The 10,807-nt window shown below is 32.9% G+C and overlaps 2 long non-coding RNA genes across 2 annotated transcripts in view; one reads left to right on the top strand and one right to left on the bottom strand.

The window, feature by feature from the left end:
• The window catches only part of LOC108372948 (uncharacterized), a 15,080-nt gene extending 5,584 nt beyond the window's left edge, over nucleotides 1-9,496 (top strand). Inside the window, exon 4 of the long non-coding RNA XR_001848907.1 lies at nucleotides 9,416-9,496. This is a non-coding gene — a long non-coding RNA (uncharacterized LOC108372948). The remainder of the gene's footprint in view (nucleotides 1-9,415) is intronic.
• LOC108372947 (uncharacterized) overlaps nucleotides 1-9,505 on the bottom strand; it is a 12,224-nt gene extending 2,719 nt beyond the window's left edge. The window contains exons 1-2 of the long non-coding RNA XR_001848906.1: nucleotides 9,421-9,505; nucleotides 6,975-6,978 (exon numbers count right to left, since the gene is read on the bottom strand). This is a non-coding gene — a long non-coding RNA (uncharacterized LOC108372947). The remainder of the gene's footprint in view (nucleotides 1-6,974; nucleotides 6,979-9,420) is intronic.
• Between the last annotated feature and the right edge of the window lie 1,302 nt (nucleotides 9,506-10,807).

The following is a 10,807-nucleotide window of genomic DNA, read 5'->3' as shown; positions in this document are numbered from 1 at the left end:
GGCAATTATTTTATGTAGTTATATAGATAATTAGATACCATTCGGAAAAAAAATTCTCTTGCAGTAATTTCTACGTGGCAAGTGCTCCTCCATTATTTGGTTTCATAGGGATTCGGATACCTTCCTCATTGAAGTAGTAAAGAAAATTCGCTTAAGTGCTTTTTTCGGTTAAGCGCACAAGTTTTTCGTGCAAAGAAGGATGGGCAGCTAAGCAAAATATACTGTATTATTACCTCTCTATGTTGCCTAGGAACAAGTGGTTCGCTATATGTATAAGCGAGCATATTCAAAAAACCTCCAGTGCGAGTAAAAAACAGATCCAATGGAAAATCCAAAACAGTCTCCGTTAATTTTCAAACTTTTTGATCAAAAATTTTAAAACAAAATTTGATATGCTATTCTATAGAGTATTAATTTAATAAAGTGAAAGTTGAATGTGGCTACAAAATTCTGTTGTTTTTTGGTATTTTTACCTCGCTTTTATTAGCTCGGGATGTAACTATGTAATATTGATGCGCTAAAAGATGCAGCGATTTCCATTCTGAAGTCACATACCTGATTACAGTATGAATGGAAATTTTAATAGCGAGGTTTTAGTTTTTTAAACTATAATTTTGTTTTCTTGGCGGGGATACACATTTTTTCCAAACATATATTAGAGCAATTTATCTAAACGCGTAAATACCTCTTAACCATGTAAACATCGAAAAATTACTTAATTTTGATGAATACCTCAGTTTTTTTTTTTTTTTTGGAGAAAATAAGAACAGAAAAATTTCCAAAGTCAACGATGAGTCCTAGCTATATACTTCAACCTTGCACTGTATTATACTCAAATTCAATGGGATGCAAAACTGTATACTCAAAATGTTTCTAAGAACTCTCTTTAAAAAGCTCGAAATATTGATGAGAATTTTTTTAACTTTCCCAATTTTTATACCAAGTATGAAATTCGGACCTACATACATGATTTTTCTGTTTGATAAGGAGATTTAGATATTTTCATATAAAAATAATAAGCATTAAATAAGCAAAAGAAAAATAGTCAAAACTTGTTAAACCGATGCGTCCCTATATTTTTATTTTCGCCACTATACGTATCTAACTGTGGCAATCTGAATTCGTATGCCAATTTTTCCTGCAATTACTGTAATTACTTTTTTTACTGTATTTTGGGTTTCCTACTGAATCAACAGAAAAAAATAACTCTTGCATAACTTGCATCAGTTACGTCAAAATGCGTTTAAAGATTTTCACTCTTTTAAAATTATGTATGGTGGTAACGTCGTATCATTAATCATATTGCATTGTGAAAGCTTGAGATTCCATATATCACCAAGCAAATTAGGTGCAAAGTGTGCATGAAACTTAAAAAACAAAAAAAAAACATTAAATGACATAATGACAATTTTTCAACAGAGTAAACCTCTGAGCTGTCAGCAAAATGCAGCAAACCATTGATAAATGATTTTAGATATGTAGACACCCGAAGGAGAGGAGCATTTCTTTTCTGTTTTTGCTTAAAACTTACTTAAAAATTACTTTGAAAGCGAAAATTTTTGCTGAATATTGAAAGCAAAAAAGTAAAAAGTATGTAAAAGTGCGATTACAAAGCAAGTTTTCTACATAAATGAACATTGATTTGCCTAAATGAAAGTGAAAGGAATTTGTCATTATAAATTAATGAAGAAATTAATTCCTTAATCACATTTAGGTTGGTGATATCATATACATAGATAGATGAATTTAATATCAACGCGGAAAATTGTATGGTCTAATATGGTCGCACTGCCTTAAAAAATCTTTAAAATTATATTTATGTATGTATGAATGTAAATGTGCACTTTCTTTAAGCAAGTGAGGTAAATTATTTTTCCCTACCTTTACATCAGTAATGGCGACGTGAAATATGAAATGAAATCACTTCAATAAAGGACTAAAATAGATACAGTACCGGACAAAAGTATTGGCACAGAGAATTTTTCGCAATATATGCAAAGTTTTTTATTCTAATTTATTTTCAATATTTTTTAATAAAAATATAGTTCATACTTCACCAAAAAACATAAAAACAAAATCTCTAAACTTTGTGCAAAACTCAGGAAAATTCAATAAATTTGCATACTAATTTGCAACTTCTTATTCAGATTTTTTAGAGAAATTCTAAGTATGTAGTTTTATAGCCCAACTAATTTTAGTATAACAAAGTGCAAGTTTGAAGTATCTAAAAAATTGCGTTGTTTTTGGACATTTTTTTAGTAGAAGGTGTTGCTCATTTGCTCCATACAAAAAATAATTGTCGAACATACTTTGTACGGAAGAACCTGACTGAAAAAAATTGCCAAAAATCAATGCGATTTTTTAGCACCTTCAAGCTTGCACTTTGTTATACTAAAATTAGTTGAGCTATAAAACTAGAATTTTTCTAAAAAATCTGAATAGAAAGTTGCAAATAAGTATGCAAATTTATTGAATTTTCCTGAGTTTTGCACAAAATTTAGATATTTAGTTTTTATGTTTTTTGGTGTAGGACGAGCTATATATTTATAAAAAATTATCGAAAATAAATTAGAATAAAAAACTGTTCAGATATTGCGAAAAATTCTCTGTGCCAATACTTTTGTCCGGCACTGTATATTTGAAAACTTCCCAATAATATACATATCGATGATCCTCTGCAATAACGGCACAACTAAAAAATTCAAAAATAAAACATTTCCTTATATTCTATCGTTAAGTGTCTTATGTCTCTAATCCTTTTCTAATATATGTCTAATCTTACTACTTTCGCAAGGATTAGACGTAGATTAGACAAAGATACTCGTAAGACACTTAACAGTTTTTTTTTTGAATTTTGAGTTGAGCCATTGTTGCAGAAGACCATCGATATGGACATACCTATATATACAGTTAATCTGTTACTAGGCAAATCACAAAAAATACGGTTAGTTTATGTACATATTGTTGTGATCGATGGTGGATTAGCAAGTTGCTAGGCAATATTATCAGCGCGGTGTTAAACGTGCAACCCTGGTGGGTGTTGAAAAAGCTTTAATTCCAAGTTAACCAGGTAATATGCATAAAAATATCGACTGCACTGCACGGGATAGGGTAGACGTTGGTAACGTGAGGGTGCGGGGATAGTTAAGTAGATTCAAGGTAGGCACGGCAGATGTATGCTGTACGATATATGTATGTATATTGTTCCAAACGTTACCGAACACTTCGAATTGTATTGTTATTGCGGTATAAAGGTTAAACCGTCTTAATAAAGAACGAAATCGGCGAATGCATTTTATAGCAATTAAAATTTTATTGATTTAATTGCTCGATGCTAATTGACTACTTAAAGTAGCTGTATCTTTTATGGTTTACTGGGAGTTTTATATCTCGTTTTTAATACATATTTACATATGTATGTGCATTTGTATATGGCTGTAGCATGCGCTGTCTTAGCTGGCAGGCACTCATAAAACATCGAGGCGGCAGAGAAGTTTACCCAACCGTGAGATCGCTGGGGAAGAGTTCCTTGTAAAGTTTTGTACTGAAAAAGCTTCCTATGACAAAATCTAAGATACTGAATATTTTATATTCAGAAGTGTGTATTACTTTGTGTGTAAATCAAATTGAGTATTCGCAGACAGTATAATGAATATGATAGAGAAGATCCAAATATCAATATTCAGGGAAATTTTTTCAGACTTCATATGAAGACACATCTTCTGGAAGAGCTGTCGTAAATAACACAGAGCAATTCACATCAATGCCAATGCTTTTAAGAAAGCTTTTACCGCGATTTTAAATACATCGCCGTGTGAAACTGATTGAAGATATTTTTTATTTTTTTTGAATTCTAAATACAACATTTCTAACCCAGCAAACATTTGGAGTCATAAATGAGTCTATAAGGAGTCCTATTTCGATGCGTTTACGCACATAATGAGTTCATTTAAGAATCTTAAATGAATGTTTTTCCCTTCTGGCAAGGTCGATTTATATGAGTTTAAATTCATACCTTAAATGAGCTTCAATATTAGTCATATCTGACTCTTATTGCGCTCATATTCAGACTCTTTTTAGGCTCTTATTCCCCTCATTTGTGACTCATTTAGGAGCCGTTTTTAGGATCTTATATGACTTCTATTGGCCTCATACATATACCACTTTTTCCCATTGATTCCGCAAAGACTCTTCTAGTAAATATCAATATTTATTTTATACATATTACATATTTATGTATGTATGTTAATAAGTAATGTGCTTAAAATTAAGAGGATTAAATAAAAATCTCTTTCGTATATTCCTTTAAAAGCAGAAGTTGCAGCCAAATTCTATTTATGTTACTTTTTATTATTTTTCACACAATTTATATACAAAAAGGTGAGTAGGAAATTCCGAAGCTGCATTGTTTTTTATTGTAACAAAGTGCCGGCTCATTATTTGGATCATAAAAGAGCTCAAAAGGGTTCATAGAGGAGGCAAATTGTTCTATTTTTTGAAATTCATATTTCTTACATACATAGGACTTCTTTCAGATTCATATATATTGATCGTTCAGAGTATGTTATGTTTGCGGGGAAGAAAGCTAATATTTTTCGTTTAATGTAGTAGTCAGATAATTATAAACAAAAGAAAATAATTGAAAGCCGAAAGAATTCAAATTAACTAAAATATCACTATTTCTTTGTCAAAAGCTTTTCATTCAGGGCATGTAACTATGTTTGTGGTGAAGGCAAACACACATACATACGTGTTTGCACTTCATCTTCGCACAAGAAAAGATAAAAAATAACGAATATCTGCATAAGACTGCAGGAGGACCAGTTTTGGCTCTGGTAGTGGAATTCGCAAACAACTTCTAACGGTTTTCCTAAGTTCATTTCATTGCAGAACCAGAACTAGAAAGACAGCGGCTGTGAGCGCTTGCAGTTTTGCCATTTGCAGCTTTGTTGATTGCATGTGTTCAAGGCGAAACTTTGCTACTTCACATATCTAAGATGTTGGGTAATAAATTTTCGAAATCAAGAGGCTCTGTACATATCTACAGGCATCAGTATATGTAGTAAGTGTGACAATCGCACTGAGTGCATGAAAACATCACTGATTTTGCTAATGAAATGATTTGCGATCTTTGAATGGGATTTTAGATCAAATAGAAAGATTTGCTCAGCGCCTTTTTCAGCAGCAAGCAGGAGAAATGCTATAATGCTTATTAAATAATTATGTTTATCATTTGAAAATTGTTTATTCACATAAGTACCTAAATAATCGTATATCAGCATATCAGCATAAATTATTATGGCCATATATGCATATCCGAAAGATTTTAATTAATGGATCGTTATGTTTTCGCTTTTTCGCTCAAACGCACACAGTTTCGCATCAAAGAGTGAAGTCGAGTATTATATCGGGGTCCATGGCTGGCAGTCATATTGTCCAAGCATTGGTTTATGGTATATGAAATAGCTTAAGGTGATAGATACTAAATCATTTAAATATTCAATAACCTTTTTCATGGAAAACTGTGAGCGCTTTGAGCGACCTCTAAATATTTTTTGGTTTCAAAAAAAAAAACAGGGATGTATTTTTTTGAAACTATATAGAACAATCCTAAAGAGTGAGAGCATTGAAATTCATACTTTACTTTTTTCACATGTATCTTCGGACCACCCTAATGTACAAACATTACCTACTTAATAAAACCTTTTAAGGAGGGGGCATAAAGACCTAAGCATTGCTCTATTTTCAATTTATGAGGAACAATTTTATAATTTTTATTTCCTTATTTAAAGGAACCTTTTCCTGGCCTACTTAAAAGCCCTTCCGTTTTAGATTTACCATAGTTCTGTCAGATATTTTTTGCAGTTGTGTAGCTTGATGCACCATGTTTCAATCATCCGTTTCTCTACAGTTCTCTGGTTTTAAAGCTTATTATCTTCGCTTCGTTGTCAATCCTTACACTAAGCCAAAAGTACAATGGTTTTTTCAACCAAGTTATGGTTTGGTTGTTTCATGGTTAATAAGCCGATTGTAAGAAATGCGATTCAAGTTGAACATTTGAGAAAAAAACGTGTAGAGGTGCTTACTGTTATTCTTTGGCTTCCAGTAGTACGAATGCCGCCAGCCCGTCACATTTATGAAGCGGCTGTAGGTGAGTGTGCAGAGATACTCGCTGTTATTTGCTAACATTCAAAAGATTCGGTTTGAAATCTCGTCAGAGTCAACTTGTTCAAATTACAATAAAAATTTTTGTTTTGTATCTCCGAATTGTGAAAAAGCACCTGTCAAGTGCAGAACATAAACGTGTTCAAACGAAAAATCGACAACCAATGGTTAATGTAAAGAAAAGTGTGGTTAATGTTACCAAATCATTGTTGAAAACATCAACCAAGGTATTGTTAATATTAACCAAAAATCACGTTGAATCCTTTTCAAGTTTGAATTTGGTAACATTAACCAATTTTTGGTTGATTTTTTCTCAGTGTATTCAATTCGTGAGTTTCTGGGTTCCTTGTACATATGTATATATGTATGGCTAAAATCCAAACAAGTGAAATGTATATGGAAACGGTTGTCGAGCTTAAAATATATTTATAATTTCTGACTATACTGGAGTTTTCGTTAGTGATGTCCGTGCTGCTGGGTTATCTGGGAAAGTGTACACCTTTTTGGCCCCTCTATTCCAATTATCGGGTGGTAGTTGCTAGCAAACATGGGCGTTGCCAGGTAGGCGCGAGGGATGGTGGCTCGAAAAACATGTCTAATATCTGAAGGAATAATTGGCTCAGCGTAGCCGATTTTGTACCCATTAGCCTAGAGTAGCCAGTAGAGTGCGCGTCGATAATCTTGCCATGTTTCGATATTCCCGTCGTTCTTGTTAATTTGTTTTTACGTTTTTATTTAAATAACTGCATTAACATCCTGATTAATATCGGTATAGATATTGTTATAGTTATTATTTTCGGAATTTCAACATATCTGGCAAAATTCTTTCCAAAATTTTATTCTTGATGCAGAATGCATCTAGATGCTCTAGGAATATTTCTGCATCAAAAAGAAAATTTTGAAAATAATGTGGGTTACTTATTTTGGCGGTTAGGGCTCGATATGTACTTGTAGCAACTTTGTATTTGTTGACAAGAATTCTGAAAGCACTTCGCTCGTCAACAGCGATCCCAAATGGCATGCTGATCAATTTGAACGACGTACACACCTAAATGCACTGGATGAATAATTATTATGATGTCGCCCAATGTTGTTACTCTTGCTGCTGCGTGTTGCTGCAGTTAATGAAAAACGCTGCTAGAGAGGATACTTACATAGTTGCGGGAAGCAAATCATAACTGTACCAGTTTGACAAGATTTTCATCAACACAAATTTCTACCTACATATATATAAATATATTTATTTACTCGCATACATGTAGATGTGCTACAAATGCCGCAAGTTGCCATCAGCAACAACGGTGCAGCAACGCAATGCATATTCCTTTTGGCAACACTAAAGCAAATAGTCAAACAAACGTGCGCAGGCGAGGCTACGAGTTTTCACCGTTGCCTGCATTAAATGGAAAATCTAAAAAAAAAAAGATAAAAAGTAAAAACCTGCTACATTTACTAACGACTGATTCTTTTTCCTTTTGAGCTGCCTCAACCCATTTCAGTACTTTTGATGGCTCCATTCGCCTCAGTTGTGTTGCGCCCGCGTCTGCATATTTGTGGCACTGTCGCACAGTTTTCTGTCTGCAGCAACCACATTTCACCTTTCGATGTGCATTTAGCATTATTTTGACAGTTAACCATTAGGCCGGGCAGTATTTAGCAGCGCTAATGAATGCTTTCGGCAGATGAGCGTAGCCATTGAAGTGGCTCAACAACAAGCAGAACAGCGCCCAAACTGCCACCTGGCCCCAAGCTCGTTGTCCGTTGTTTACTGCAAGCTGCAGTTCGCAGCTGCATGTTAATTGCTGCAACAGTTAGATATTAAACGATTGTATGACTTAAAAAGAGAAGTAAACTGCTCAGACTTGGCGTAATCTGTAGCTTAGGAGGAGTAGCTTAAAAGGCGCAGTTAAACTTGGAATGCTTCGAGTGTATTTGGATTAGAACAAGTGAGTAGTTAGCCCATGGAGAAGTTCCTACATAACTGCATACATATGTATATATGTATGTAGCTACTTTATGCTTTTTGGGTGAATGTTGGCGAAAATGAGCATTTCACAGGGTGGTCCAAAATATGTAAGTAAGATTCCATATGTTACATTTTTTAACAATATAGCTTAGCTTCAGAAATGGTTTTAGCTGCACAAATAAAGCAAAAACTTCTATCTGAACAATCAGTGCTACGGGAGATACATCTCATAGAGCACCGATCTGGATGATGATTCATTAGTAAATAGCTCACGAAATTTCGCGGTTTAGCTGCAGCCAAATCTGTTATTTTCATCTTCGAAGTTCTTGCGTGTTTCAATCTACTTCAATCCTTAATAAATTGAGTCTGTGTTCCCTGGTTCTGCAAAGCGTTCCTAATCAAGTAAGAAAATCAAGTAAGAAAACAACGAACAATAACAAGATTATAAATACTAACGGACAGACAGAAAATATTCAGAAAGAAAAATTACACTGAAGATGGTACAACGACGAAACCGGTTTGTCTCCAAACTCAATTTGATAAGGGATGATAGAAAATCGCACCACAATACATCATATAACTATGTAGCCCGCCGGAAACTCATGCAACTAACTGTTCTGAGAAAATAATTTCTTATTTTCACTTTTATTTCAACATAAATAGATTGATTAACAGAAAAGTAGTGATAAAAATAAAATATTTCACACAAAAAGGGTTGAGATTTTGAAATTTCTGCCCGTATTTTGTTTGTAACTCAAATATTAGTGGCATTGTGTTACTATGATAGCACGGCAGAGTATACTCATAATCATATATTATAATAATTATAATCATTATAATCACAGTCAACTTATGTACAGTAGCCGCACCAAATTTTGACAAGTTTTAAAATATTATTTTTGTTGTTATTTAATTTTGGTTAGTTTTTTATAGTTTATTCTTTACCAACATCCGTATAAATATAAGGTCAAAGGCAGTGTCACACGATTGGGAATTTGGTGCAAATGGTATCCCGATTGTGTGAATACCCAAATATTTTTCTTTATCCCAATCACGAAAAATGATTTGTTGAAATTTTTCAATACAAGATTGCTGTATTGTTACAAGCGTTTGACTACAAAAAAAGTCCCAATTTTTTTATTTTGTACCAATAGCTCATTATAAAAATACACAAATCTGCATAAATGTACCAATCGAGTGACACTGCCTTAAAAATTTATGCAATTAAAAAAAAAATTAAACGAAATTTCGTAAAAATTTCGAGTTTTTAATTCGATTCTTGAGTATACATACGGTGACCACATTTCTGTGGACCAAAATCGGAACACTTCTAAAGCATCGAATCCGAACATTCAATTTTGTTTTAGAATAAAAAGACATAACATCCATTAATACAGTTTTATTTAAGACAAAACAAAGAGAAAAAAACTTTTGGCTAACATTCTAGTAGAATAAAGTATGTACAAGTTTCAAATGGCTGTAAATTACGGTTGATTTTTTTAAATTTTTAAAAAAGATCAAAATTTGTACGAAAGTTTGTCCATTTTTTTGCACATATTGCACAAAGTTGGAAACTTAGATTTAGACGGGTTTGCTAAAGAATGAACTATATTTTTATAAACAAAATTATATAACAACAAAAATAATACGATAAAACTTGGCAAAAAATGGCTTGGCTATAATATTTTGACCACTGTATATATTTTTTATATATTTAATTGTACATGCACATTGTACATAAAGGTATGGACATAACAAATTTAGAAAATAATGTTGTCTTCATTTTTGCCTTTTTTCAAGTTTAAAGTTTGAGTTAATTTTTTCCTACAATGTTACTTTCAAGTAAATATGTACACATATATTTACTTGTTTACATATGTATGTACTTATGTATGTACTAGGGATGTTTCGAATGTCATATTTTGCAAAAAAGTAATTTTTTCTCCCATGAGGCGATTTCTTAGAGGCTCTCAGTGGGAAAAGTAGTAATGCATTTCATGCGTGATATGTATTGTGATGTATTTCGTATGAGTTCTAGATTCTATTACTGTTTAATATGTAATCAGCATTCTAATGTATCCAAAAACTCGCAACAATTTCATATTAAATCACATTCATTTCTGCATTACTGGTACTGGAAAATTGAATGCCACACTTTCCCTGGGACATCGCCGTGCAAAAAATAATGCATTTTCGAATGTAACATCGGCTGTTTGACTGATTATTTTTTCGATCACAACATATGACATTTTCCCACTGGGAATGCCTCCAGATTCTATGTACATCCGAGCCTTCGCTCTCGCTGGAGGAATCTAAAATTATTTCTACGTTGCTTATAAGACTTTTAGCAGTACTTGCTGAAGGCCCATCAATTTGCTTGATATACTACTTAACCGTTTAGCGGCTGAAGGTAAAAGCCGGTGTTAAATGATGCGAATATTCGAAACATCCCTGGTATGTACATATGTAGGTAATTGGCAACAAAATTTACTTTTATATTAAAGAAAAATAAATGTTTTGCACATCCGGCATCGCATTAAATTTGTTCATCGCCTTGTTTAAATGCAACAAGTGTTTTGCATGCAAGAATACATATGCATACACACATTCTTTCATATATAAATATGTAGATATTGTATGTCTGTATCTCCATAAATTAGTTCTGTTCTTTGTACA

This window comes from Rhagoletis zephyria, unplaced genomic scaffold (assembly GCF_001687245.7).
Source record: "Rhagoletis zephyria isolate East Lansing unplaced genomic scaffold, Rhagoletis_zephyria_1.1 Rzeph_scaffold_06193, whole genome shotgun sequence".
Classification (NCBI taxonomy): domain Eukaryota; kingdom Metazoa; phylum Arthropoda; class Insecta; order Diptera; family Tephritidae; genus Rhagoletis; species Rhagoletis zephyria.
This window is presented reverse-complemented; position numbering and strand designations above follow the sequence as displayed.